Raw genomic sequence first — 10,144 nt, 5'->3', positions numbered from 1 at the left:
AATGCCTGATCAACTGCACGCTGCCTAGCCCTGTTTTGCCTGGACTGCACTTCTTGCAAGAGCTTGTTGACTAAAGTATCATACTTGACAACATCAGGTCTGCCCTCAGTAACAAGTCTCCATGTGGAAGCAAAAGTATGATATGACTCAGGTAAAGCATCAAGAAGAGTCTGCACAAGAGAATGATCAGGAATAATCTCACCTGTAGAAATCAATTGTTTCTTGAGATCTTTAATCTCAGCAAGAAAAACATTCATGTCATCATCTTCCTGCATAATCTTCGATTCTAGCTCTTTACGTAGGTAAGAGATTTTTGCCTCATTACGACCTGCATACAAACCAGCTAGAATATCCCAAGCCTGTTTTGCAGTTTTAGCTGAACGAATATGTGGAGTGATGTTACGTTTGACAGAAAGTGCAATCAAGGCATGAGTCTGTGCATCTTTACCATCCCAACGAGCTTGTTCAGCAGTGGGTAAAACAGCAGAGCAGAGCAGAGCAGTAGAGCTGCTAGAGCTTGCAACATCCTCAAGAGATCCTACATCCACAGAACCTGTATGTTCAGCAGTGGGTAAAACAGCAGCAGAGCAGCAGAGCAGTAGAGCTGCTAGAACCTACAACATCCTCAACAGATCCTACATCCACAGAACCTAGATGTACCTCCATACCCTGCACAATGTTCCACACTCCTTTTGCAACCAAAACATGCTGCATCATGTATGCCCAAAGTGGGTAGTTGCTGTCTCCATCCAATTTGTCACATCAGCCAGACAACATGCGAAATACATCATTGCTATTATCAGCCATGGCCACTGACTGAAACTGATGCAAAAGCTATCTGTAATGAAGCAAAGACTAAACAGAAAACAACTCGTGCTATGTAGCACGTCCCATAATAGAATACGTATGTCTATTTTGCAGAAAATTACACTGTCAAAATTTCTCAATCGGAGAACGTGAGTCGAAGGGTGCTAGCGGTGTAGCCCTGGGAGCCGATGCGTGCTCTGATACCAATTGTTAGAATTAGGGTTGCAGGAAAGCACACAAAGCTTGGAGAAGAAGAAGCAAGAATGTACACAACACACAGTGTATTAGATTGTGTCAATGTACAAAAGATGAGTTAGCCCTAGAAGGATGGGCATATATACAAGCTGGGGAAAAAAACCTCCTAAAGAGGGAAAAAGTGCCCCGACGGTCCTAAGTGTGTTCACACATAGCATGAAGATCCATTTCAAACTTTTATGGTCAGTCTCACAAGCTTGAATCTGTTACTAAGAAGATAGTGCATCCACAAGTCTTGAGCATGTGAATGACCATGAGAAGCTCAAGGTCATGTGTTACATAGTTTGATTCATAAGTCTTTAGTTTTCACGATGTAAAGGCAACTGGTCTCCCTTCTTAGACAAGGATTCCTCCTAAGGCTAGTCCACTTGCATCTATGACAACCTCAAACTCTTTCATGAAGTCTGGAAGTTTGAGACCCAGGGTCGTTGTCACAATCCTTTTAAGCTCATCAAAGCTTGCTTAAAGTTCACCTCCCCAATCGATCCTTATTCCCTTCTTGAGCAGCCCTGTTAAGGGGACTGCTTTAATTGCATAATCTCTTATAAAAGTCCTATACTACCCAGTGATTCCAAGGAATCCATGCAATCTGCTTAAATTCTTGGGAATCGACCACTCTACAATATCCTTGACCTTGGCCAGGACAATAGATATTCCATCATCTAAGATGATAGAACCAAGATACTCGATCTGAAGTAAAAAGAATCTACATTTGATCTTCTTGGTGTAGAGCTTATTTTCATGCAAGAGTTGGAGAACCTTGCGTACATGCTCTTCATGCTCTTCTACTTTCTTAGAGTAGACCAATATGTCATCTAAAAATACTAGGACAAAATCATCAAGGTAAGGCCTAAAAATGTCCTGCGTTAAGGGTTGCAAGTGCATTGATTAGACCAAAGGACATTACCGTGAATTTGTAGTGTCCATACTGAGTGTGTTGAAAGCTGTCTTGGGAATATCGGAGTCCTTGACTCTTATATGGTAATATCCGGTCGATCTTCGTGAATACTTTAGACCACCGTGTAGCCTATCCAGCAACTCATCAATTCTGGGGATAGGGTACTTATTATTAATGGTCACATGATTGAGTCCTCAGTAGTCGATACAGAGTCGAAGAGTTTTTTCCTTCTTCTTGTAGAATAAGATGGGTGCTCAACATGGAGAATTACTTGGACGATGAATGTAGACCTATTCCAAGAGCTGGTAGAGTTGGTCCTTTAGCTCGATTTCTTCTGGTAGGGACATCTTATAAGGCCTCTTGTTCACCAGTTCACTTCCGAGAAGCACTTCTATGTCGTGGTCAATCTCCCTTTTTGGTGGTAGGTTTTTAATCACTTCCTAGAAGCACTTCTATGTCGTGGTCAATCTCCCTTTTTGGTGGTAGGTTTTTAAGGTCCTCGGGAAAGACATCACAATACTCCTAGAAGCACTTCTATGTCGTGGTCAATCTCCCTTTTTGGTGGTAGGTTTTTAAGGTCCTCGGGAAAGACATCACAATACTCCTAGAGCCACATTGGTTCGGATGTGTTGTCAGGTTCTTCAACCTTATTGAGTTTGATAATACATATTTGCTATCTTGAACAGGGTTCCTTTAGCATCCTCTTTGCTTTGCATAACTGAGCCTTCGGCCTTCTTATGCTTCTCTCTACTAAAGTATCATGACCTTGGTCATCCTTGAAGGAAAATGTTCCCTAGGCGTAATGGATGCTTGCTTGATGATCTACGAGCTAATCCATCCCCAGGATTTTGTCCTAAATCCCCACGAGTAAGATCCTAAAATAAGCTAATGTAAGTTTTCCCCCTAGATTAAACTCATGGTACCCACCAAGTGTCTAGACACCGCCTCTTTTCTGTTAGCCAATTCGACTTTCATGGGTCCCATTGGCAACTCGTTTAACTTTAGCTTCCTTAAACATTTAGATGACAAAAAAGAATGAGTACTTCCAAAATTAATCAAAAGCTCAAATGACACACCTTGATGGTCCACAAGAGTCTCGATCACCACGTACTGGTTTTGTGCTTGGGTTGTTTATGGCCACATGGAACCTTCCTCTTTTGTTGGCCTCATTAGAGTCGGTCCTGCATTGGTGGCATAGGCTTGGCCACCTCAACTAGTACCATGAGCCCTTACCACTCTACCTCTTCCTTGCTCATGCCCTCGAGCATGGTTTGGATTAATAGGGCCTCATTTTTGCCTTGGGCCTCCTTGGAATTGAGGATTTGCTCCTGCTGCTATTGTAGCTCTCTTCCTTAGCCTTGGGTAGTTATTCTGGTAGTGCCCTCTTTTGTGGCACTCAAAAAATTCAACATGGGCTAGGGACCTTTCCGTCATGTTGGCCACGTAAACTCTCGGTGTGGGGTGAGAGTTTGTTGGAGTGTGGAGGTCTGCGTAGCCTACTCATGGAGGCTGCGAGGTTGGTAAGGCCCTTGGCATTGGTTTTCCCTTTTGTGTTCCAATTGTTTTACTAGTGGCTTTGCTCGGATCAAGGCATCTTGAATTGAGGTTGGTCTCATTGCTTCGAGATGTGTGTCCAAGAAGAGACTATTGAGACCTTGGCAAAGCCAAGAAATCTACTGCTTAATGGTCAGATGAGGAGCATACTTGCTTAACGTTACAAATTTTGAGTAGCCAGAAGCCTACATTGAGACTACGGTCATAACCCATGGCATACAAGCACAATTGTCTTTGCTTAGCATTATCTACCACTTTGTCTCACTTTGACTAGAATTAGCTTGCTTCTTTTAGCACTCTTTAAAATTTTAACCGGCCCACATGACCATGTTGCCTCTTTTAGGCAAGTTCTAAGGGCGGAACGAGTTTCGGACTCTCACACACAAATAAAGGGATTTGGCTTAACTCTCAGGGGAAAAGCATTGTCATGGTTTCAGACTTTGGAGCCACGGATAAAAATGACTTTCCAAAGGTTAGAAACAAACTTTATTACAGCCTTTTCCAGAGATGGGTCCAAAGCATAGCACAATCATGCTCATAAATGTTTTTAAGCAAAAAGAGAATGAATCGATGAGGTACTATGTGAATAGGCTAAAGCAATACGTCGTTTTGCGAGATGCCTAGCTAGATGAGATTGATCTCACTCTTTTTAACAAGCTTGCAAAACAAAACATTGCATGCTCATTTATACGTAAAGAGACATAAACATTTCAATGAGTGTTGCATAGATGCGATGGACTTTGAGGATAACATGAATATATCCAATGACTCAAGTCAAGATGATGAGTCTAATGGTGCTGAGTAGGGAGCGAGCTTCAAGTGCCACCACTGTAACAAAGTTCAATCCAGAGCAGATTTCCGACATTGTTGTGAGGAGGATGGGACAATTGTATCATCTTACCACACCAGAGTCAAGGGACATACCTATGAACAAGTGGTGTGATCTATGTCAGTGGAATTTCACACACACGACATAAGAGTGCCACAATATTGTGAGAATGTTGCAAGAGCAAGCTTTGGCAAGTTCTTCATAGCAACATAGGGCAACAGTGATGAATAGTGAGAGAGCTTTTGTGCTACCACCCACAGATTGAAGATCAAGCTAGACCAACAATGCAAGAAGATGAGCCTCTATTAGTGCATGGTACTACATCTGCAGTTTCAGATGCAAAACTATGGCATGCTCATTTTGGTCATCTAAACTTTGCTAGTTTGCTGCGTTTGTTGTAGAAATTTGATATGGTTGCTTCATTGCCCCCTCTTGAGGCACCATTGAAACATGTTTGTGAAGGCTGTATTTTGGGCAAAATGCAGCGTTCTACGTTTCCAAAGGATGGTTCTGTGCGGGCCGCTTGCAAATTGCAACTTGTACATAGTGATGTATGTGGGCCTATGCAAACTCCGTCATTTGGTAAACACTTGTACTTCGTGACTTTCATTGATGATTACTCAAGGCATGCATGGGTATATCCACTGAAGGTAAAGTACAAAGTGTTTTTGTGCTTCAAACAGTTTTTGCTTATGGTTGAAAATGTATCCAATCGTACTGTGGGCACTCTCCGTTCTGATCGAGGGGGGGAGTACATGTCTAAAGAGTTTGATGCATTTCTGGCTAGTCGTGGGATAAAACACCAATGTACAGTGCCGTATACCCCTCAGCAAAATGGTGTTACTGAGAGGAAAAACACGTCACTTATGGAGATGGCACGATGTATGGTCAAGAGCCAAGCTTTGCCACATGCGTTTTGGCTTGAGGCTGTCATGTGTGCTACATATGTACTCAACAGGTGTCCCACTAAGGCCTTGCAGTCTGTTACTCCATACAAAACTTGGCATGGCAGGAAACCTTCTAGTGGTCACTTGCGTGTCTTTGGTTGCTTGGCCTATGCTTTAGTGCCTGTGCAACAACGTAGAAAATTGGATGATAAGGCTGTCAAATGCATTTTTGTTGGTTACAGTGTTGAGAGTAAGGGTTACAGATTGTATCATCCCCGCAGTCAAAGCGTATCTTGATTAGTCGAGATGTTGTTTTTGTGGAAGATGCTGTACAGCCTTTGTTATCATGTACCAAAGAGACAGGTGTGAGCTCACGAGATGTATTTGATACGTTGTTGCCTCTGTTTATAGGTGGGAATTCAAATGTAAGTCCTAATGAGGCAAATATTCAGCCTATGCAGATTTCAAACGACATCATAGATCACCCTATTTCTGATGCAGATTTACAGGATGTAATTTATGAGGATAGGGCTGAAAATGAGCAGGCTAGAGGTATGCCTAAATGGCTGGTGCAAACCTTGTGTGATAGTAAAATTGATGCACCTATTTCTAGTCGTCTCGTTCAGGTTTTTAACATGCCTCTTATGCATTAGATTGTTATACTTTGGCTGTGTCTAGTATGTGTGAAGAGAAAGAACCTCTTTCATTTGATGAGGTACAAAAATAAAAAAATTGGTTGGCTACAATGCAAAGTGAATATGATGCTATAATGAAGAATGGTACATGGTCTTTGTGTGATTTGCCTATTGGTAAAAAGGTCATCGGATGTAAGTGAGTTTTTAAGTTGAAACGAAAGCCAGATGGCAGTGTTGATCGCTATAAGGCTAGACTTGTTGCAAAGGGTTATGCTCAAGAAAAGGGCATTGATTTTGATCAGACCTTTGCTCCCACTTGTCGTATGACTACCATTTGTAGCATTTGTGCATTGGCAGCTCGTAATGGTTAGAATGTACATCAGTTGGACATAAAGACTGCGTTCTTGAATGGAGATTTGCATGACGAGATGTATGTGTTTGTTCAAAGAGGGCAGGAAAACAAAGTGTGCAGGTTGAAAAAGGCTTTATATAGTTTAAAGCAAGCTCCACGAGCTTGGTATGAAAAGATACATGCATATTTGAATGCACATGGTTTTCAGAATAGTCCAACAGAAAGCACTTTGTATGTTAAACATGTGGATGATGTACATCTAATCATTGCTCTCTATGTCGATGACATGCTACTCATAGGACCAAATGAGAGTCATATTGTTGATTTTAAGGCTGATTTGAATGCCTCTTTTGAGATGTTAGATTTGGGGCATTTGCATCATTATTTGGGGATACAATTTAAGCAGTGTGATGGAGGTATTCCTTTGTGTTAGACAAAGTATATTGAGACATTGTTGCGGAGATTTGGCCTTGAAGACTGCAAGCCTATTGCTACTCCAATGGAGACAAATTTGAAGTTGAGTCTTCATGATGCTGGAGATCACTTTGATGTCACACTCTCTCAGATAGCTGTTGGTTGCCTCATTTATGTATGCATTACGAGGCCAGACATTCAGTTTGCAGTCTCACAGGTGAGCAGGTTTATGCATAGCCCAGGGTCTCAGCATTGGAAGGCAGTTAAACACATCTTTTGCTACTTGAGTGGCACCATACATCTTGGTTGTTTTATCCCAAGGGGGGATAGTTGCCGCTAGATTTACATGCTTTTTCGGACTCAGATTGCGCTGGTTGCTATGACACAAGAGTGTCCACAAGTGGTTTTTGTTTCATGCTCGGTAGTTTGCATATCTTGGTTGAGCAAGAAGAAACCTACTATGGCCACTTCTAGTTGTGAAGCTACCACCTCTATCTACACTGACAGTCAGAGCGCATTGGCAGTTTGCGAGAAACCCAGTTTTTCATGCTCGCACAAAGCACATTGAGGTGCATTATTACTATGTCAGGGAGAGACTCTCAGCAGGAGAGATCACCTTGGCCTATGTGCCAACACAAGACAACCTCGCCGATCTTTTCACAAAGGCGCTTCCTCGTGAGAAGTTCGAAGCTTTCCGCAAAGCTTTGGGCTTGCTCCCCTTTGTGGACTGATCTACTTCGGGCATGGCACTTCCCTATACACAAGTGCCGCCTCTACCTGCCGCCTGCTTTGGCTTATCGTTGTGTTGAGCTCTAACTCCTTGTTTTATGCTAATGCTAGAACTTCTTCATAGGTTTTGGGATTTAGATTCCGAATGGAGTACTTAATGAAGCTATCTAAATTGTGAATGAATGCGAGAAGCTTCTCTTTGTCTGAAGTACCAATCTACTGAGTTAGAGTGAGAAGCTTGTTTGAATAAGACACCACTGGCAGCATACCTTTCTGTGTCAATGCGGCAAACTCATCCTCCAGATCGATGAGAAATTGAGGTAAGAAGCGTTGCTTGACGACATCAGAGATAAATGTGTTCCAATCATACTGCGGGGCAACTTTGTTGAGGGATTTGTATGAAGTTTCCACCATGGGACCGCCTCGCTTGTGACATGAGGGGATGCCAAGTGTACCTTGTCCTATAGGTCCATGAGCTTGGCCAATGGAAAATGGTCCACAAACTGATAGAAGAACTACTTGACTATTATGTGGTCACATTTGCTACCGTCATATTTGGTGAAATTTGTGAACCAAGAAATGACCTGCTGTACTGCTAGAAGTACTTGGCTCTTTAATGACTACCATGAGCTCTCTGAGATTTCCTGCTTTCGAAGTCTACGCTCTTGGCACCATGCCTTCTCAAACTTATCCAACATTTGTTGTATCAGGTTCGTTTCTACCATTGTATGGTAGGAACTCCTACCGTCATCCTCCACATCGGAGTTGGCCTCATCCGAGACACCTCCTTAATCCCCTCTACTATAGGAGACAACAACAACCTGTTTAGGGGTGGGGTCTACTATTCTTGATCCTCCAAACTTGTAGGGCTATCACGTGCATCTCGTGGATATCCATTTGTTATTGTATTTGTGTTTGGATGGTACTGATCTGTGTTTGTAATGCGTTAAATTGAGCTACAATACGGACTTCTAATGCTTGATTGGTCGCCTGCTGCATGGTGGTCATGATCTCTTCAAGGGTGGTCATCCCGAGAAAGATTGTTGTAAAAGACTAATGAAAAAGAATTCATGTTGTTGAATGTGGAAGAAACTGCTAGCGAAGATGTCCCGATGTAAGCTCAGCTTCCTGCTAGGTCCAATTGCTCAACTTGCCGAGTGAAAGTTAACCCCTTTGGGTGAAGTGGTGAAGACGACCCGATGCGTGATGTTGTAAGGCTGGGAGTGTCTTTTGATTGATGAAACAGTTACTAGTCTTGGGAAGGAAGCGTTGGAGGAACAAGAGGCCACCAAAATTCAAAATGCTCTGATACCAATGTAACACACCGCTAGTGCTACTACTTCCTGCTCACAGGCGGGTGCCCACTTTTGGAAATAATTGTAAGAGATGCAATGAAAAATGTAAAGTGCTTTGATGTGCGGTGTGCTTGACTATGAAAGAAAATAGAGAAGAAAACACAGTAGAAGACTCGAAGAGAGATGTACATGGTAACCCGGGGGATACCTAACCTACAACTTCTTGATTATGTATGCTTTACATTGCTTGTAGATTTCTGCGAGATTTTGGAAAATGCTAATGCGTTTTGGATGAAATCTGCGGGTGCACGGAGCGCGGGCTACTAAGAGTGTGTGTGCATTGCTTCTTCACATGAGGGTGATGGAGAGAAAAGGCCCAATAGGCTAAGGTGCCCTTTTATATGCTCTAAATCAATGTCGTCGACTCAAAATTGTTTGTCCTCCAATAAAGTGATTTAATGTTTTTAGCCTATGATTTTTATGCACTTTTAATGGTTTTTGAAAATGCTCTAACTTGCTCGTTCGGACTATGTTTTTAGCCTATGATTTTTATGCACTTTTATGCACTTTTAATGGTTTTTGAAAATGCTCTAACTTGCTCGTTCGGACTATGAATTGAGTTCTGAAACTTGTGGCCAAGGTAGTTAGGTACGTAAGGTACGATACGTTAGGTACAGGTATGGTGCCCTTTTATATGCTCTAAATCAATGTCGTCGACTCAAAATTGTTTGTCCTCCAATAAAGTGATTTAATGTTTTTAGCCTATGATTTTTATGCACTTTTAATGGTTTTTGAAAATGCTCTAACTTGCTCGTTCGGACTATGAATTGAGTTCTGAAACTTGTGGTCAAGGTAGTTAGGTACGTAAGGTACGATACGTTAGGTACAGGTATGGTGCGTGTATTGTCCATCGACCTTCGGAGCTCAATCCTGAGCTCAACAACTCAGAAGCAGTAGTCAAATTACAACATTAGAAACTACCCACTATCGGTTGAAACCAATAGTCTCAAGGACAATCCTACTAGGGGATCAACTTGCTCACATGAGCATGAAATCCTAGTCAGAAGAAACAACTGTCATCTAGAAAACTCTAAAGTGGCAATGCTACCCGTACCCAAGTTAAGCAATAATGCTACCAATACTAAAGGTAAGTAACAACTATCCTTAAGAGTTATCCCTAACAAAAATATATGTCATTTGACTATCATGCTTTAATATGGATGTCCTCTACTCTTGGGAAAAACCCAATCCTCAGGAAAAACTTTGAATCTACTACTCAAGTTTGAACCAAAGGAACATAGCAGTAGTCGCTTTCCACACTGGGAAAGATAAAATCTTCTTTCCAAACTAGGAAAGATCATAAAACATGTACTTCCTAACCCAAAAGTGAAGTCAAACCAAACATTCCAAACTCAAAAAGTTAAAAAATCTACTTTTCACACTTGAAAAGATAACTCTAACTCTTCTGATTTGGAAAGCCCAAATAATC

The sequence above is a fragment of the Cibotium barometz genome, chromosome 35 (genome assembly GCF_041138505.1).
Source record: "Cibotium barometz isolate CiBa-2024 chromosome 35, ASM4113850v1, whole genome shotgun sequence".
Taxonomy (NCBI): Eukaryota; Viridiplantae; Streptophyta; class Polypodiopsida; order Cyatheales; family Cibotiaceae; genus Cibotium; species Cibotium barometz.
Note: the sequence above shows the minus strand (reverse complement) of the source record.